The sequence below is a fragment of the Ornithodoros turicata genome, chromosome 3 (assembly GCF_037126465.1).
Source record: "Ornithodoros turicata isolate Travis chromosome 3, ASM3712646v1, whole genome shotgun sequence".
Classification (NCBI taxonomy): Eukaryota; Metazoa; Arthropoda; class Arachnida; order Ixodida; family Argasidae; genus Ornithodoros; species Ornithodoros turicata.
The window spans coordinates 79,469,760-79,490,290 of record NC_088203.1 but is presented as its reverse complement, the minus strand read 5'-3'; the positions used below and the strand labels follow the sequence as shown (position 1 = coordinate 79,490,290).

Below are 20,531 nucleotides of genomic sequence, written 5' to 3'. Positions count from 1 at the left end.
TTAATTAGTTCCTCTAGTTCCTATTAATTAGTCCCGTTAGTTCCTATTAATTCCTATTACTAGGGACTAAAGGGACAAAAGTCCCTTTAGGGATAGAATGGCGTAGAATGGGGTCCCTTTAGGGACTAATTGAATGAGACTGCAGCAACTAACGCAAGCAATGGGGTATAGAGTATCGTCTCTGGCGGTGAAACACGCCAATCATCATCATCAAAATAAAGTTGTTGCTCATGATACTATTAGGAAACTGGGAGTTTACAACAGTCTATTTACATTACTGGGAAGTAAATACCTGGTGATGGGACTAAATGGGGAGTAACTCCAATCTAGGGGAGCAGAAGCTGTAATTACTCCCTAGCTTACTCCTTTTTCCCTCTTGGAGTGCAGACCGTCCCTTCAATGCAAGATCACTCAGTAGAACGCAAGTACCACTGTTTTAAAACGGACCCACGACAGAAGCTTTCAAGAGAGAAAAATGTTTGAACTCGGCAGCAAGCTCGCCAGCATGCCGGACAGAGACGACAACGTAATGCGAAAACAGAGGGATCGCAAGCAAAGCCCTGGAAGTCCCGACAAGAGTAAAGACACGCAGGTATAGGATAGCAGCGCCTTTCCTTTGATGTCTTCTCAGGGGAGCGAGTTTCAGTAAGTGGTGGTGTCCACTTCCTGCTCATGTCAGCCTGTTTGTGTTTCTCTCTTTGTTCACGTCGCGCTGTCTACGAAGAAAAATATGTACACAAGGGACAGCGTACAGTCGTCCTTTATCCAGCACCGCCTGTTTCCTTTTCGCCGCTGCTAGTCTGGAGAATTAGGTAACGTCTCAACTTTTAGCGAACAGTTCAGTTAGGCGGCAACCGCTCTTACTCAATGCCTTACTCAATGCTCTTACTCAATGCCTCTCCATTCGGTCAGAGGTGCCGTACTGCGCATGCGTATTAGTTCACGTTCTCTCGTTTGACGGCGCCACTACCCTACACCACGGTGTGACGTACGCTGACGTCACCTGCCACGCGTGTTGGTCTGCTTGCATCGGCCGCTCCAGCCGCATCTTGCTTCCGGATTTGTCCGCTATGAATGTTTTCGTGTTCAAAGGGGTGGATGTTGGATACCATAACCTACCCTAAACGGTGATTGTGCGTGTCGTGTACCTCCTGTACCCTGTAACACCGAGGTTACAGGGCGTTATCCTCTTCTTGCGGTCGATAATGCGTAAAATAACTGGAAAAGTGAAAATTATTAAATTTGTTCAGAAAATTTATGTTGCGTCTCGAAAAAGTGTTCGTTAACTGTAGGGGGAAAAAGTGAAAGATCGAGGAGCACGAATGAGACAATTTACGGAAGAGAGACAAAGATATCGAAAGAGTTCGGGTCACGTTTCAGAATTCTCGTTAATTCCTTCTCCAAGCCACACCAATGATTGCATACACACTTTCAAACGCAAACTTACTGTGAACGAACAACAACAACTACATGAATGATAGGATGAGGTGATTCACCGCAGCAATTGCGGTACCATATATTAGTGCATGTGGGTTAGTATGAACGAAGTCTTCAGAACTATGTGCAAACCTATATTTCCTATGTGTGATTACCAATATCACTGCCTTTACTGATTGCACATAGCATATAAATATTCTAATTGTATTATATTGCATTGAAATTGTACTACAGTGTACCTTGGCACATTAAATATCCTGACCAGCACGTAAATATGTATCTTCAGAGCGTACTGGGTGTCTCACCTAACGTGCCTACTTGTCTAAACATTATAGGACAGACGCTATTTATCTAAGAGGAGATTTTGCCATTACTTATGAGCACGTTTACCAACTTTAATTCGCGAGAAATTTAATTTTCCCAGTTGAACTCCGAAACTTGCTAAGTCAACCTCACGTTCTTTCTTTCCTTCTCTCTCTTTTTTTTTTTGACAGAAACAGAAAGTGCTTGCACGATCTAGCCCATTCGAGCACAAAATACATTCACTACCACAAACGTAATAGCCGAAAAAAAAAAATGCGAAAGTCGTCCATTCGAAGAGCGCAAATTGGCTGTCAAGCTCAGTGCTGTGTCAAGATAATGCAAGACGCGGCGGAACGAAAACGGTCACCCGCCCCTTCATGTTGCCTTCTGTCTTTTCTCTCAGATAACTTCGCGTTACAAGCGAGTTGCCGTTGTCAGAAGAAGGTTAGTAGAGGAAAAGTGAAAGGGCAGGTACACAGGGCTTCCTCGCAGCGCTTCCTTGGGACATCTGAGTGCGACCGCCAATTTGAGACGATAACGTTCGTGTACTTTCCGCAAACGAACGCTGCAGCGGCCGTGTTTTGCTCGCAAGAATCGTTCACATTTCGTTTGCTTCCCGTATCTGTTCTTCTCTTTCTCTCTTTTTTTTTTTTCTTAATGACAGTGAAGTGGGTAGTGGTGAAAAGGCGATGCAGGGACCGACCGGAGAGTTAATTCTTCCACTTTGGCGCTGTCGCCACAGTGTTCGACGCGCCACCTGGAGAAGCGTACGCCCCCTGTTACCTTTGTAGTAGTGAATGTATTTTGCGCTAGAATGGTGTAAATCCTGCACGCGCTTTCTGTTTCCGTCAACAACAACAACAACAACAATTAAAAAAAAAGAACATGAGGAGGACTTGACAAATTTCGGAGTTCAATTGGGAAAATTCAATCTCTCGCGAACTAAATTTGATAAAGGTGCTCAGAAGTAGTGGCAAAATCTCCCGAGATAAATAACGTCGATCCCATAATGTTCAGACAAGTAGGTTTTTAAATAGAATTTTATGACGCGTTAGGTAAAACACACCGTACGTGTGTACATGTATTGTGTCACGATATCAGTATAAACGTACGTGATGATGATGTGGACAAGAAAACAATGGAACGACTGCAGTACATAAATCCTCAACAGTAGAAAGCGCAATGAGGATAAAATGTTGGACTGCCGTGTTGAAGAAATTTTCCTATGGAAACTAGAAAGAAAATCTTGCTACTTAAGTCTTCAGATCTCCCGAAAACGTCAAATGGAACAGTGAACTCAGCAGACACGAAACGATATTTGCGTTACTTCGAAAAACATGTCTTACATGATGAGCGCACATTGTAATTGTTGCGATGGCAACCATTGCCATTCGATACAAAAGCGGTCAAATTTCTACCTGGTTGATGTGGCGTCATCATAATCGTAGGTCATCCTCAATGCTGCTGTGCACACCGATTACTGCGACACCAGATGAACCACAAAGCATGCGAACTCCTGAACAGAAAGTGATAACTGAAATGAGTGTGAACCCCCTGGAGGATCCCGCCTGCGTCCTATCTTCGTTCGATAACAGCCTGACACGCGCGTCTACAGATAAAATGAAAATCAGATACTTTGCTCTCACGTCTTTCCTCCCACATTTCTCTTGCGCCAGAAAAGAATGCACGAAATCCAACTTACGCAACTACCGTTTCTGCAGCATGGAGCACTGCCATGGAGCGCTACATCGACCGACAGGGGGCGATACTGTCACCTTTGTAGCGTGGATAACACGCCTGCGATGTTCGGAGTTAATGGTTATGTTCCGTAATTCTTGTGTATATTCACCGGAAGATCACTTGCGCCGCGATGGTAGATACCGTTGGGATCCCCAATGCTCCACCTACTGCACTGAACGCGGAATACACGTGGAAAAGCAGACGACGCCAGGAAGCTATCCACACTACGGCATAGTTCGTCGTTTCTCCGCAGCGCGCCGACACCGTTCGATCTCGGAGCGAATATCGAGATATACAAGATGAATTAGGCACGCCGGAGAAGACAGCACGGTTTGTCAAAAATACACTGTAAAGATTGCAACACTGATAAAAAATGTAAGCATTGTGAAAACTGAATTGCAACACATGCTAGAAAAAGCCAAAGAGACGATGACAGACGTGTTCGTTCGGCCTTCCTTCTGCAAAATTATGCTGATTTGTTGTTGTTGTTTCTTTTTGCCCCCTATCCAGTGTTGGTTGGTTGGTTGGTTGGTGAAAAAATAACAAGGGGAGGTTGAATTCGCGCAAGCGAATTCTGCTACCCCCCCCCCCCCCCAAAAAAAAAGAAAGACGGTAGAACCCAAAGCAGAAAAGAAAAAAGAAAGGAAACGGAAGGAAAGGAAGGGAGTGTGTCTTTTATTTCGTCACACTTGCGTGTACTATTCAAAGACGTGTAAAGTCGAAGCAGCGACCGTGTGAGCGTGAAGTGCTTGGATGGGTTGCCATTCATCATACTCGGCCTCGCCACGCGAGGTCGAGCTGCCCCAGACAGCGACAACTGAATATCGCTGACAGAGACGAATCTTGTTTCTCTCCTCTTTTTTTCCTTAAAAACAAACAAACAAACAAACAATCTTGTTTCCTCGAACAAGACATCTTCAATCAGACTTGCGCCCCGCAATTCCGCGCTTTGACGGATCTATTCAATGAGACGCGACATCGAGTTTCAAAACGATAAAATGCTGCTGTCGTGACCAGCATTTGCTGTTGAAATTGGGATCGTGTTTTTCGAAAGGAGGAGCAAACAAAATAAACGCAACATGGCGTGTGTGTGTGTGTGTGTGTGTGTGTCTGTGTGTGTGTGTTTAACTATCAAGATATCTATTACTTGAGAGTCACGTATAAGACGATAACCTCCTCAAAGGCCTTCCTTCTGCTTAATACAACCGGTGAAATACTAGACCGGGAAATTCGGGACTACAGCAATGATGTTTTCGTTTGAACTCGTTTCATTTCAGGAAGAAGGTAGCGACTTGTATAGCGGCCTGTAATTGACCTTTTTTCCCCATCATCAACATTGAGGCTGAATCTCATTGAGGGAATCCCATTGAAGCCGAAGGGTGTTGTGCCCTCTTAATACAAAGTTCATTATCTGAGCCCACATTAAGGAAAGCAAAAGGAAAATCACGCACCAAACACCATGTCGTTGCTCATGAAGTTGTCTCGCAAAGTAAACCCCACGAATTTCCATTGCGCGCTTGTCCTTTCTATAGACACGCGTTCACGGGGAAGAAAATGATGCCTTTTCGTGCAAGAGCAACCAGTATACGAACTGAGACCCCCGTTGTCCTTCTCTCGCAGTCCAAGCTGCTCACTCCTCTTACAACGATCGTTCCGGCAAAGCGATCATAGGTAATCATTACCTCTGAATGCCTGGACCTAAAGACAGCCTGTCCGAGAGGCGCCACAAATGGGCGATCGACCTCCTATTGTGTGGATATCGTGACGCCACTTCAATGTCGCCGCAAATAAATGCCCAGTCTTTCTGCAAGGGACAACCAATATCGTTACGGGAGAAAGATTCGGTCACCGCAAGACGAGAGCTCGGCAAGACGAGTCGTTCTCCGTAAGTGTCATGCACTTTTACAGTGCGACGTAGTAGCCTGGTTGACAACAGGAACGCCTTATCGGAGTGGTGGCGAGAACACATGCTATCAAATCATGAGGATATCGAAAGCAAGAATTGAGAGCGTACGCATCTATAGTAGCCTTTCCAGTCCATCGCTCGAAAGCTGAGGGACGCAACTTTTGATCTCTCCGTCCTTTCCTTTATAAATACAGGGTGTTTCACCTAAAGTGATAAAAAATTGTCACTGCCGATGTACTCGCTGGAGGATTGTGGAAGTTTCGGCGATTACCTTCAGGAAACTTTTGCTGCCATTTAGGAAGGCTTTGGACATTTTTAGTTGAGTGAAACTTATTTTTTCAATCGAACTTTGAAAATTGCCAAGCGAACCTTACTTTTTTTTTTACAGAAATATGAAGTCCTCCGCTGATAACCGCAGACCCAACAAAACCTATTTAAATAGGTTTGAAATGGCAAACAATTTTGAACAGCAAACAAAGGTTTGAATGGCAAACAAATTTGAAATGGCAAACAATTGTTTGCCATTTCAAATTTGTTTGCCATTCAAACCTTTGTTTGCTGTTCAAAATTCAAACAATTGTTTGCCATTTCAAATTTGTTCATTTGTTTTGTCTTCTTTGTGATAAGACGGTCGTTTTGTTTTCTTTGTGATAAGACGGTTGTCGCCAGCATCAAGGTCAAAGTAGAGGAAAGAAAGGTAAAACAAGTGGCGGGAACACTTTCTCCTCTCCCTGCACCTTCCGAGCGCTCTTCTTTGCAACAATGAAGCAGGTGGGGGTAAAACAGAGTTTTTACTAGTTTTTTTTCTACTATTTCTGTTGCGATACTGTGCATAGTTTTTGTTGGGTCTGTGGTTGTCCGTGGAGCACTTCATATTTCTTTTGAAAAAAAAAGTGAGGTTTGCTTAGCAATTTTCAAAGTTCAATTGAAAAATAAATTTCCCTCAATTAAAAATGGTCCAAAGCCTTCCTAAATGGTGGCAAAAGTTCCAAGTGCTCGGAGGACCGTGCTATGCGGTGAAATTTATTTCTAAGAGTGTGCACTCTTAAAAATGAACTTCACTGCATAGCACGCTCCTAGCCAACCATCATCTCGAATGATATCGTTATCTGCCCTGTTTTGTTGAAAACGGTTGGCGTACGCCTTTTTTTTTTGTAACAATTCTGAACAGCATAAGTGTCACAAAAAAGGCGTACGCCTCCCGTTTTCAACAAATCAGGGCAGATAACTATATCATTCGGGATGATGGTTTGCTTGGAGCGTGCTATCCGGTGAATTTCATTCGAACACATCCTGCGAGACTACCCAGCATACCATTCTGCGCGCGAAACACATCTCCCTCGCTCCACCTCGGGTTCGCTAGCAGACATCCTCTACCCCGCTGGTTCTTCTGCCGAGCGTTCCGCCAAAGCAAGAAACCTCATTCTCTTCCTGCTGAAGACAGGCCTTGCTGATCGACCCATCTAATACTTTACTCTCCCCGATGAACTCGTGCACCTCACCGCATCCCCATCCTTCAACCTCCTCTATCCTCCATCCGTCCGTCCTTTTTTTGTGTTTTGTTTTGCTATGCGTTTTCTTTCTTTTTTTTTTTTTTTTTTTGCTATAGTCGTGACGACGCCCACTTCTGTGTGGCCAACAACGGCGAGCCTATCCTGCCATCACCCCCCCCCCCCCCCTCATTTCTAGGAGTGTAGAGGAGACTGACATTACCCAACATGGAAGAAGCATAAAGACAAGCTCTTGACCATGTGCAGGAGCAGTGCGTGTGTGCAAAGGGCACGAGGGCAGACACCAGCGGGTTGAAACCGAAACTACCACCTGAGCACCGAGACCATTCCATTCCAATACCATTCCCGCGAAAAAATGCCGAATTTCATTCCTATTCCATTCTTAGAACAGTTTCCGCCATTCCATTCCAATTTCACTCAGGGTTCTGCTAAATCTGGAATGATTCCGGAATCATTCCAACTTCGTAGTGGTAACACCGCAACCCTGCTTATTCGTACTACAATTCGGGGATTATCCGATATCGCCATAAAAGAAAGACCTTATGTGCCGTGGCCAAACACAGTAACTTTCACCTTTACGTCGCGATCGTTACTATGGTCATGACCGACGCAAATTGAGGCAGATGTAACGTTCGCTGAGATGCGATAACACGGTACCGTCTAAACAACATGTCACGTGGCACCAAGTCACTAGTGTTTCCGGCCGGGCTCGAACCCGCAACCTTTGGATCAGTAGGCGAACATGTTGCCATCTGATTCACCGGGGGCTGTTCAGCTTCAACTGTTATGGTTACTCTTCATTAATGTCCCGCAACTTCCGGTAGACGGACACACGCAGTACAATGTACCTGTGGATAATCGGGTGTTGTAACCTATGTTCGTTAGGCTTCGGTTACGTTGATTCCGTTTTTTAAAGGCAGTTTTATAACCCTTTACAGCGCTTTGGCGCTCAGAGAAATGGGCAGTCTTTTACGAATCAGGAGCACAGAGACAGCACGGGCGGGCACACCACAAACGCTCTGCCCTCAAAGCTCTCTTGACCTTTCTGGATATCATAGGACTTCGATCCTTATTGTGAAGGGGCTCATTATTTCATTCCCCGCATCACCACCAGCAATGGGGTAGAGCATCGACCCTGACGATGAAACTCCCCATTCATCCTCTCACAATAAAGTTGTTGTTGTTGCGGACGGACACAGACTACTGTCCTAACCATGTTCCGTCTATGTACCGGTGGCTCCATATTCGTACAAGATGCATTGACACGAACAAGCTCATGCCATATTCCCAAATAGTTAGAATACAATAGAATAGAAATAGAAAGAAAAAAAATCGAAACGTAGGTCGGCACTGTTGCGACCAGCTGTTCCAGGACGCTTGACGTGTGGAAGCACTGAATGAATTAAAAGATTATATCAGCACGTATGTCCTTGAGGTAGGGCGTCAGTGCACACAGCGAGGTTGCTGGTGCTGCCTCGGCCAGCTCCCCAGTACCTTCTCAGCACTAAATGGTCGGTTGTCAAGTTTCGTGAGAGCGTTCTTCAGTGTTCGCCGACTAGAGTCGAAGCGTCGGCAGGTGACCAGCACGTGCTCCGTGTTCTCCGCAGTTCCGCATGTTGAAGAGTTCGGCGATCCAACGACACCTATCTTATGAAGGAATGCTATTGCTAACAGGCCGTTGAGTCGCAGTCGATGGATGACGGACTATAACGGCCTTTGGCATCTTCGATGGGAGGCAGTAGGAGCAGTTGGGGTCGATTCGAGCGAGGAACGAGTGATTCATGACGTCGCCTGTCCACATGGTTTTAGAGAGGCGATTACCTAAGGGGACCAGCAAGTACTTCGCATCCGATTGCGTGAAGTAGATTTTATGAGTATAGGTTTTTATTGGGGAGCAATTCGAGCAGCCTGGTCTGCCTTCTCATTTCCACTGATGCCGCAGTGCCCTGGTATCCACTGGATATGATGTTGTGACACTTTGTTTCGGCAGAGTTGTATGCTGCGATAACACTGTAGACGGCCAAATAGTTAGATAAGGTGCCGTCACTGCGCATTGCACAGAACACTGTTTAGGTTCTGGGCATGCGGGGTGGCGACCACTTATTTCTTTGGGGGCCCCGAAGCGCTTGGGTAACCTACCCTAAAACTGCCCAATGAGGAGATGTGTTTATTGCGTCACGTTCTACTTGTTCGTCTCCTATTCAGCCCTCATTCTGTTGCTTAGCTCCTTGGCTATTTATTGCTACGTAGGATATTTATAGCCCTTCTTCGTTCTCGGATAGTGTCGCGGAGAGTGCAGTAAAGGATTAATGCAAGATGCAAAGGCTCGTTAGACGTGCACGTCCCCTTCCTTCTTCTCAGGTTTCAATTGTCTATGGTGTAGTAGTCAATTACCCGCATATCAGATATCGTTTGTCCGAGCATACTACGTGTTTATTCGCGCCTTGTTTATCGTTTTGCATCGCGCAATGGCACGCCCGTGTACGGGGGAACAGAAGTACCACTGAATCATAGAACAGGACACATTAAAAATGAGCAGCCCTTTTCCTCCTTTACATCATTTCCGTCCTGTGTCGGGCATGGTAAAAGGACATTTACATTCCCTTACGATCATTGGAAGTGCGGAATACGTTGTATAACGTAAACCCCTTTTAAAGCGTCACTGTTTCTTGGAGTTGGAGTTGGACGGACTAAAAATAATACGGAAAAACTAAAAAACTAAAAAAAACTGAATAATACTTTTTCTTGTTTGTTGCTCTCATGTGTACTTTCCGTATTATTGGTGACACTGTGTCGTGTATATCAATGGCATACGGATAGTAAACGACAAAGAATGGTGTCGTTTTGTTACTGCACTAGGCGTTAATTTATTCGGAAGTCAATTACTGCTTCCTAGCATGGGGTACTACATCTAAATCGAACTTGGAAGACTCATTTAGGCCATAAAGTAAGCTTTTTTTTTCTTTGTCCTGAACCACCTACCATACAGTTATACTACCGCGCGACTATTTGAGCACATAGTTTGTTAGAAATTCACAACTTGTATTAGTACAACTTACTCTGCTGCTATCAAACAGTATTTTGAAAATCATTAACAAATGTTTTGTCTATGTGTTGTCTGAAAGAAAAAACGTTTTACTACGAACACAGAAACATATAAAGTTTTAGCACCCCTAGCAAGATGTCGAACAGTTTGTGGTCACCAGAGAATGTGTCATGTACGGCCAGGCATATCCAGCAGTTGTTCTTTGGATCCCAAGTCCGTGTCACGCAAGACAACTGTAGTCCCTGCATTGAGTCGTTGTGCATGACTTAATTACTGTATAGATAGCCACCGTTGCCAGTGGGATGACGCCGAAATAAATCATGTAAAAATAAAACGTTCGAAAATAAATCTCTTAACGATCAGACTTTCAAAATAAACTCTTCAATATAAATCATGAGAAAATCCACGCTGTCGAAATAAACTCCGAAAAATGAACTTTGAAGAAAAACGCTTCGAAATAAAACTTTTAAAATCCACCGTCCCTGATTGGTGCTTGGTGGACAGCCGACGGCTCTACGTCCGCCGCGGAAGATAGTGCGCTGATTGCGCTTGAGACTAGCCGGGGCAAGGACTGTGAACCAGGATTTCTCTACACCGGAAATAGGTTGATTGGGCTGCTGGCGAATTTAATTGGTCGTGTGTCCTGGTCGGCTTTATCTCTCTCTCTCTCTCTCTCTGGCATAACAACATCCAGTGTGAATGACCTTCGCCGCGCAATCCGTCCACAACACCGCCATAGCCACCTTCCTCCACCCCCTCAAGTCTGTTATCCTCATTCACATCTCTGCTCTCAGCTGGTTCAAGGGTCAAGTGTGTGTGTCCTGTATTCATACGCGCATCGTTGGTTGGTTGGTTGGTGGTTGGTAAAATAACAAGGGGAGGTTGAATTCGCGCAAGCGAATTCTGCTACCCCCAAAAAAGGAAACGGTACGATCGCACCACAGAAGGTGCGAGCGCACCGCAAAAGTTCACCGGGGTGAGCGTCTCGACCGCGACTACGCAGGACCGAGCGCGCCGTTGACATAAAGGATCACAGTAACACTGTGGAAAACACTGAACATATCATCATGCATTGTCCAAAACATGCTGCACAAAGAGGCATCTTGATGCAGACCCTTGGCCATCCGACAGCAGGGACTTCAGCATAGATAAAGTCTTAGGCGTATGGGACGCTAAGCACAGGGACGCGGGCTTCAATGCTCTTGTCAATTTCATTGTGAAATCTGGACTAGAAACCCTATACTAGACGGTGCGTGGACATACGCGCATCGTACAGGTTGGGACAAAAGTTTACGGAACACGTGAGCGACGTACTCTTTCTCCGGTGCGACACCCTAGCGGCTGCCGGAAGCGAGTGAGTTCACTGTTTCGAGGGGTGGAAGGGTGCGCTGTTAGCGACACACAGCGGTAACTTGTACTTCCCAGGCACACATAAGCGACACTGGAACCTGCAACCACCACTGTGTGTCGCTAACAGCGCATCCGTCCACCCCTTCGAAGCAGTGGACTCACCCGATTCCGGCAGCCGCTAGGGTGTCGCACCGAAGAAAAAGTACGTGGCTCGCGTGTTCCGTAAACTTTTGTCCCAAGCTGTACTCATGATTTTACACTGGATATTTAGAAATCCGAAGTCGTTATTTGAAGAGATGTACTTCATAACAGTACACATTAGTAAGAAACATCATTATAGCATGTTCCGCCGAAAAAAAACATCGTGTCGCCCATAAACATACGGAACATTACATTGCTAAGCCTAACTGTGCTTTATTTTGACAGCGTTTATTTTGATGGCGTGTATTTTTAGGCGGTTTATTTCAGAAAATGGATTTTGAAGGCTGGAATTTTAAGCGTAGATTTTTAAATGTTTTATTTTAAAATATTTATTTCGGCGTACAGCCTTGCCAGTTGTATTTGGAAGCTCTGAACTCGCCAGGTCGCCTCAGCGACTTTTCTTCTCACCTCCCATTGCAAATTCCTTGTGGGAATGACAATGATTACCGGTGCCGGTGGCACTATTGTTTTATTCAGGGTTGCGAAAAAAAAATCACGATTAAAAAATCAAAGAATCTTATTTATTTGATTTAAATCGATTATTAAATTTAAATTAGCTTCACGTATTTGACCCCCTTTCTCATAACATTGAAGTACGATGACAATCCATGAATAACTACTCAGGCAGCACGATGAAAGATCATCTGATAGGAAAATAAGGTGAGACTAGGGCAGCGCAAAGACAGCGGCCAGGAGAAATATAAGAATGGCGTGCTTGGGGGGGTCCGTTCTTACTTCCCGTTCCTTGGCAGCTCGGCTGCGCTAATCCTTCAAAAGTTACATGTTTTGCGATGAATTCTTTTGAGACAGTACTGCACTTATCTGGTATAAATCTGCTGGATCGTTCTCGCAACTAGACGAGTTAGGTGCCGTGTTGAAGATCCCGAACGCTGTCGAGTCTTCTGTGTGAACCGAAAAGGCACTTTCGCCGCTTGGTTTGGTCCAATCAAAGTTGCGGAACCGACTAGGAACTGAGAAGGTCGCGAAACTAGTCTTTCTCATAAAATGCATGAACGAGCGGCGGTGATTTTGGGTTTGCGCGAGTTCTTACGTGTCCGACAACATCATCATAATAATTGTTATAATAACAATAATTCGGGGCTTTACTGTCGCGCGATAACTGTGATCATGAGTGACGCCACAATGGTCCGGGTCTGTGAATTAATTTTGCCCACCTGAGGGTTCCTTAACATGCGCCGAAATCTCGACACACAGCACACCACATTCAACGTCCCTCGCGGAAGACGGCGTGTCTGAGCAACTTGTACCTTCCCACCAAGTTGCCTCCGTCCTCGGCCGGGTCCGACAACATGCTACTTACGCGTATTTGTACAGTGCAAGTGCAAGGGGTGTAGTACACGGTGTGTTTCTCTGTCCTGGCTAGAATAACCTGTGCCATAGTAGCAATAAATCTCAGGACGAATGTTCTTGAAGTGATTGGTTGTTAATATAAACTGCATGTGACACTGCGCCACGCCTTCATCTCCATTTTAATTTTGCAACGGGTATTATTTTCAAGCAGAGCATGAAAAAAAGGAGGAAGTGATTGCAATCAAGATTTGATTTTAATCGCGATTAAAATCGCTGATCGCGCAACCCTGGCTTTATTACTGATAATACTGTTATCCTCGTTACTCTAGTACTCGTAATACCGTTGTCTGTGTTACTTACTCTACTACTTGTAATACGTGTCCCTCTACACTGTTATCTGTGTTACGCAATTACTGATAGTAATATGTTACTGTTAACACTGTTGTCAGCGTACAACGGCATGATGATGTGAATGTCGTCGTGCATAGGAGATATATTTTGTTCAGTTGGAAGTTCGTAATAGTACAGATGTTTGAATAAGATAACGTGCCCGGTAAAGCACACCTTGGATAATCAGTTGCAGATCTTAGAAGTTCTGATTGATTTTATATCACACTTCACATCTTTAACTTCATTCGTGTATTTTTCTTAATGTCTTCGAAGCTCATTTTCGAAAGAACCAACACGCATCGTTGTGTATTTGCTGCAGCGAAATCCGAGATTCTAGACGTAGATATCGTGAGCGAATGAGACTCCAGAACGTAATTAATTTACGTTAGAGTTCGGACGATAGCGCATCGAAAGCTGGCTACTTTTATACGTGTAGCACGTACTCCAAAGTGATCAGTACTCGGGCATGTTATCGCCGGCTGCAGACCTTGGCGTGTGGTGAAAGCGCCTGTCCAAGAGCGCCATATTACTCCTCAGTTATCTCACGGAGGCCCCGACCCGGAACTCGAACGAAGCCAAAAGCGGAAATGAGAGTGCCGAAAGCTCCTTCTCACCAACTTTCGCTAATGGGGTTTGGACTTTGTTACAGAAGTTTTCCCATCGAGGGTCTTTGCGGTACAGCAAGTCCCGACTATTACTGGATTGAGTGACCAGTGCGCACAATATAGATACAGAATGATAGACTGATTTTTTACTATATGTCGTTATCCAGGACAATAACGTTCCGGAATTTTTTACTAGATATTTGAGAGAGCTTCAGTCCTGTATACGCTATCGCTTTTGCGTGCGAACTCCGCACGCGCCGAACGGGGTTTTGCGTTTACTGCACACGCAGTGTGGACACGCTATTTTTTGCGTACGCAAGACGAATGCGTACGTTACGATTAAGCATGGCTCACTCGACTGCGTTTCATTGCGCGCGGACGTGTGCGAACGTTAGGTACCGTGACAGCAGACGCGCGCGAGACATTCCGCAGCAGAATGGAAGGAGTTCGCCCGAGCTGAACGTTTTCCGACGCCCGCACCGAGCCACAGCCGGGAACCAATCGCCGCCTTCTACACTCTTGAAAATGAGTTTCACCACATAGCACGCAGAGGGCCAAGCATTGAACAGAGTGATACCTCTATCACTCTTTATTTGTGGAAAGCGCGTGGCGTACGCATTCTTGTGACAATAAACATTTCTGCATAGGTTTCACAAAGAGGCGTAAGCCTCCCGTTTTCAAAAGAAAAAAAGAAAAAGGGTGAGGGGCGAGAAAGATGCCCCTCGGAACGATGGTTGGCTATAGTACCGTGCTATATGGTGACGTTCATTTTTAAGAGTGTACACTTGCGTGCCGTCGTGACGTTGCCAGCATCTGTGAGGCCGACAACGGCAAGCCTTTTCACCATCACCACCACACTTGCGTGCAGAAGCGCTTCTCCTCCTCTGTGTGATATCGCGGTCCTTGGACCGTGGTGATATGAATTTGGACATGGCCGCAGCAAACATGGAGTGCGTGGAGGTTGCAAGAAAGAAAGATGCAGGATTAATTACACTTTAACACTTTAATTACAACAAGTTTGAGGTTTCCAGTTTGCGTCACGCCGAACTCAAACGTGGACTTCAAACTTTCCGCCATAACGCTTCGTGAAACGTTTCGCATGTATGTGAACAGTTCAGCGGATTCCTTATGTCGTACGTATACACACGCATGTGTCTGCACGCAATGAAACGCACCATAGTGTGAGCCACCCTTTAGAATTCACGATTCATGCTGCGTTCCAACAATCACGTTAAAGGAGAAGACTTACTTGCTGCAACACAGCCTGATCAAGGACTGTTACAAAAATACCTCAATTTTTTCGAAATGTATGTCATTTTCGTGAGAAAGCATTTCTTGTAAGATTTAGCCAGCTCACATTGTTGTATGCCTAGGCATTCTATGCGTATCCGCAGCATGAAATTGATCGACTTCGTAGAAACTCACGTCCCCATTTTTTTTCTTTATAACATCTATCACCAGGTGGATGGCACTGAAGTAACAGATACTGTACTGTACTGCACTGTACTGTACTTCTGCTTTCTTCTGCTTTACCCGCTCTACCTCTTTCCTGTCTGTCTGTCTGTCTGTTTGTCTGTTCCTTCGTTCGTTTGCTCTTCTTCTCTTTTTTCTTGCTCTGTTTTTCCACCCACAAACGCGTTTTGGAGTAGCCAGTCCTGACTGTGTCGGGACTAACATCTCCATATTTTTCTGTCATTTCCAATTCCAATTCCGACTGCAAGAGGCGACGAACTTAGCTGTATAGCGTTCGTATGACATTATGATGGGCAGCGTATGTACGACTTTTGTCGCCATCAACCTCAGTAGCTTGATCGGTATAGCGTTCTGGCCTACTGGCCTCTACGTTCACTACCGGTACCATTATAGAGAAAATAAACATGCGTCCACGTCAAAGAGCTCCATCTGGTTGTACCTCTGCATCATGTCGCCACAGTAACTGGTTGACTCACCTTATCTGTAAACTACCAATGTTATTATAATTATTATTTATGTATTCGCGGTAGGGGCCGCGCTGGACGAATAATAATTATAATAATGTCATTTAATAACTTCACAGGTTCCACTTCTTACAGACACACATACAAGTTTACATGCTTATTTTCTGTCATGTGTAAGTAATTTGAAGTAGCCGCATCTCGATCGTTAGGAGCCCTCTCCATATGTTTCAACCTAACCTAACCTAACCTAACCTAACGTATTATTTGTCAAGAACACTGCGACTGCCTGTGGAAGACTATGCGATGAAAAGTTAATAATTGTTCGAAAAATTTAGGTCACAGAATATAAAGTCGAGGAGACAACTCTTAATTCAATAATGTTAACTTGCATGCAAAATGTGGAGAGACCAATTTAACTATCACTGTAAAAAATTTCACCGTAAAAAAAAACGGGCAAATGCATGGAAAGTTGGCTGCCAAACATTGGCCGTCTTTTCTACGGTGGCCCCGTAAGTTGTGCCCGTGAAAAAATAGTGCATTGGCCAGTAATTTTAACAGGCATATGCCGTGTACCCTTATCGTGCTGTGCCCGTCCCTGGAGCCCCTCTTTCTTTCTTTTTTGCTTTCTACATATATTCGTAGCAATGAGAGCAGTTTAAGCAATGACCATGCGCAACAGATTGTGATGTTTGTCACATTGGGATTTATTTTCTATGTACATAGTGATGAAAATGCGCCAGTCACCTCTGGCATCAAAACCCTGCAAAGAGAAAGGGAACTGTTACAGGGAGCCGAGTAATTGACATGCAATTATACTCACCGTTTATTTTTTCAAAGGAAGAAAATACGAAGGAACCATGTGCACCCATCAGTCAGCTCTGGCATCAAAATACTGCAAAGAGAAAGGAAACTCTTACAGGGAGCAGGGCAATTGACATGCAGTTATACTCACCGTTTATTTTTTCAAAGGAAGGACATACGAAGGAACCATGTGCACCCATCAGTCAGCTTTGGCATCAAAATACTGCAAAGAGAAAGGAAACTCTTACAGGGAGCAGGGCAATTGACATGCAGTTATACTCACCGTTTATTTTTTCAAAGGAAGAACATACGAAGGAACCATGTGCACCCATCAGTCAGCTCTGGCATCAAAATACTGCAAAGAGAAAGGAAACTCTTACAGGGAGCAGGGCAATTGACATGCAGTTATACTCACCGTTTATTTTTTCAAAGGAAGAACATACGAAGGAACCATGTGCACCCATCAGTCAGCTCTGGCATCAAAATACTGCATAGAGAAAGGAAACTCTTACAGGGAGCAGGGCAATTGACATGCAGTTATACTCACCGTTTATTTTTTCAAAGGAAGAACATACGAAGGAACCATGTGCACCCATCAGTCAGCTCTGACATCAAAATACTGCAAAGAGAAAGGAAACTCTTACAGGGAGCAGGGCAATTGACATGCAGTTATACTCACCGTTTATTTTTTCAAAGGAAGAACATACGAAGGAACCATGTGCACCCATCAGTCAGCTCTGGCATCAAAATACTGCAAAGAGAAAGGAAACTCTTACAGGGAGCAGGGCAATTGACATGCAGTTATACTCACCGTTTATTTTTTCAAAGGAAGAAAATACGAAGGAACCATGTGCACCCATCAGTCAGCTCTGGCATCAAAATACTGCAAAGAGAAAGGAAACTCTTACAGGGAGCAGGGCAATTGACATGCAGTTATACTCACCGTTTATTTTTTCAAAGGAAGGACATACGAAGGAACCATGTGCACCCATCAGTCAGCTCTGGCATCAAAATACTGCAAAGAGAAAGGAAACTCTTACAGGGAGCAGGGCAATTGACATGCAGTTATACTCACCGTTTATTTTTTCAAAGGAAGAACATACGAAGGAACCATGTGCACCCATCAGTCAGCTCTGGCATCAAAATACTGCAAAGAGAAAGGAAACTCTTACAGGGAGCAGGGCAATTGACATGCAGTTATACTCACCGTTTATTTTTTCAAAGGAAGAACATACGAAGGAACCATGTGCACCCATCAGTCAGCTCTGGCATCAAAATACTGCAAAGAGAAAGGAAACTCTTACAGGGAGCAGGGCAATTGACATGCAGTTATACTCACCGTTTATTTTTTCAAAGGAAGAACATACGAAGGAACCATGTGCACCCATCAGTCAGCTCTGACATCAAAATACTGCAAAGAGAAAGGAAACTCTTACAGGGAGCAGGGCAATTGACATGCAGTTATACTCACCGTTTATTTTTTCAAAGGAAGAACATACGAAGGAACCATGTGCACCCATCAGTCAGCTCTGGCATCAAAATACTGCAAAGAGAAAGGAAACTCTTACAGGGAGCAGGGCAATTGACATGCAGTTATACTCACCGTTTATTTTTCCAAAGGAAGAACATACCAAGGAACCATGTGCACCCATCAGTCAGCTCTGGCATCAAAATACTGCAAAGAGAAAGGAAACTCTTACAGGGAGCAGGGCAATTGACATGCAGTTATACTCACCGTTTATTTTTTCAAAGGAAGAACATACGAGAGAACCATGTGCACCCATCAGTCAGCTCTGGCATCAAAATACTGCAAAGAGAAAGGAAACTCTTACAGGGAGCAGGGCAATTGACATGCAGTTATACTCACCGTTGTTTTTTTTTCAAAGGAAGAACATACGAAGGAACCATGTGCACCCATCAGTCAGCTCTGGCATCAAAATACTGCAAAGAGAAAGGAAACTCTTACAGGGAGCAGGGCAATTGACATGCAGTTATACTCACCGTTTATTTTTTCAAAGGAAGAACATACGAGAAAACCATGTGCACCCATCAGTCAGCTCTGGCATCAAAATACTGCAAAGAGAAAGGAAACTCTTACAGGGAGCAGGGCAATTGACATGCAGTTATACTCACCGTTTATTTTTTCAAAGGAAGAACATACGAAGGAACTATGTGCACCCATCAGTCAGCTCTGGCATCAAAATACTGCAAAGAGAAAGGAAACTCTTACAGGGAGCAGGGCAATTGACATGCAGTTATACTCACCGTTTATTTTTTCAAAGGAAGAACATACGAAGGAACCATGTGCACCCATCAGTCAGCTCTGACATCAAAATACTGCAAAGAGAAAGGAAACTCTTACAGGGAGCAGGGCAATTGACATGCAGTTATACTCACCGTTTATTTTTTCAAAGGAAGAACATACGAAGGAACCATGTGCACCCATCAGTCAGCTCTGGCATCAAAATACTGCAAAGAGAAAGGAAACTCTTACAGGGAGCAGGGCAATTGACATGCAGTTATACTCACCGTTTATTTTTCCAAAGGAAGAACATACCAAGGAACCATGTGCACCCATCAGTCAGCTCTGGCATCAAAATACTGCAAAGAGAAAGGAAACTCTTACAGGGAGCAGGGCAATTGACATGCAGTTATACTCACCGTTTATTTTTTCAAAGGAAGAACATACGAGAGAACCATGTGCACCCATCAGTCAGCTCTGGCATCAAAATACTGCAAAGAGAAAGGAAACTCTTACAGGGAGCAGGGCAATTGACATGCAGTTATACTCACCGTTTATTTTTTCAAAGGAAGAACATACGAAGGAACCATGTGCACCCATCAGTCAGCTCTGGCATCAAAATACTGCAAAGAGAAAGGAAACTCTTACAGGGAGCAGGGCAATTGACATGCAGTTATACTCACCGTTTATTTTTTCAAAGGAAGAACATACGAAGGAACCATGTGCACCCATCAGTCAGCTCTGGCATCAAAATACTGCAAAGAGAAAGGAAACTTTTACAGGGAGCAGGGCAATTGACATGCAGTTATACTCACCGTTTATTTTTCCAAAGGAAGAACATACCAAGGAACCATGTGCACCCATCAGTCAGCTCTGGCATCAAAACCCTGCAATGAGAAAGGAAATTATACTCACCGTTTTATTGTTTCAAAGGAAGAACATAAGAAGGTGTACGCAAAACGCGGAGACGGCACGGAACTTCTTCTGGCAGTGTTCATAAGGATATCTGATCATGTCCCTCTCGTATGTGCTGCTTCATATGTGACAGTACCTCTATATTTGTGTTGACAAGACAGGAGCACGAATTGACGTGACATTCTTTCGTGGTTTCGGAGAGCAAATCGATTCGAGGCGACCGTCCTGGTGTGTTCTTGTAACGTCCCAAAATGTGACATCTGAGTGTTGCATAGTTCGCCGCCGTGTACACACATAATGCATGACAGCACGGTATTCTGCTCGCTTCATGTACATGTCTACAGTGGTCAACGTAGCCCATAAGAGTGTTAAAAACACAAGGGCAACGATACATTACAATAAGAGCGCCTTGATGACCCTACGAGCCAGGACGCATGACATACGGAGATCTGAACTAGGTAGACGCTTCACAGCAAACGCGAGCCACGATTTACTGGTGTCCCATAAGTTGAACAAAAACCAGGCATATGGTGCACCACGCTCAAATCGCAAAGAACAGGATGTGCGAACAGAAATGTGCTTAACTGACTACGTGCATTAACGAGATTTACAACAACCACTTCGTCCTTCTTCATAAACGATCGTCCGTGCACGATGTTCCGCTTCCGGCGGTTGTGAATGACTATAGAATGACGGCAATGTCCCGTACTTGGCTTGGCCTTGCCTCCGCATACAAGTTTTTGGCCGGCGCATGATGATGGCGCTACCGTTTTACGTAGTTTTCGCAGTATTTGTGTTTACGGTAACACGCCGTCGTCAGATACTATTAAACGCCC

General features: G+C 44.6%; 1 protein-coding gene and 1 long non-coding RNA gene across 7 annotated transcripts in view; one reads left to right on the top strand and one right to left on the bottom strand.

Moving 5' to 3' along the window:
* The window catches only part of LOC135388691 (cardioacceleratory peptide receptor-like), a 404,160-nt gene that overhangs the window by 303,788 nt on the left and 79,841 nt on the right, over positions 1-20,531 (top strand). The gene's annotated exons all lie outside the window — the stretch shown is intronic.
* Positions 16,429-20,350, bottom strand: LOC135387381 (uncharacterized). Of its 2 annotated transcripts, XR_010421079.1 has the most exons (20): positions 19,596-20,350; positions 19,464-19,535; positions 19,332-19,403; positions 19,200-19,271; positions 19,068-19,139; positions 18,936-19,007; positions 18,804-18,875; positions 18,540-18,743; positions 18,406-18,479; positions 18,274-18,345; positions 18,142-18,213; positions 18,010-18,081; positions 17,878-17,949; positions 17,482-17,817; positions 17,218-17,421; positions 17,086-17,157; positions 16,822-17,025; positions 16,690-16,761; positions 16,558-16,629; positions 16,429-16,497 (listed from the first exon to the last, which is right to left on the bottom strand). It is a non-coding gene; the product is annotated as an uncharacterized LOC135387381 (long non-coding RNA). The 2 variants fall into 2 exon arrangements; XR_010421080.1 differs by lacking the exon at positions 16,690-16,761 and having other exon boundaries at positions 18,406-18,743.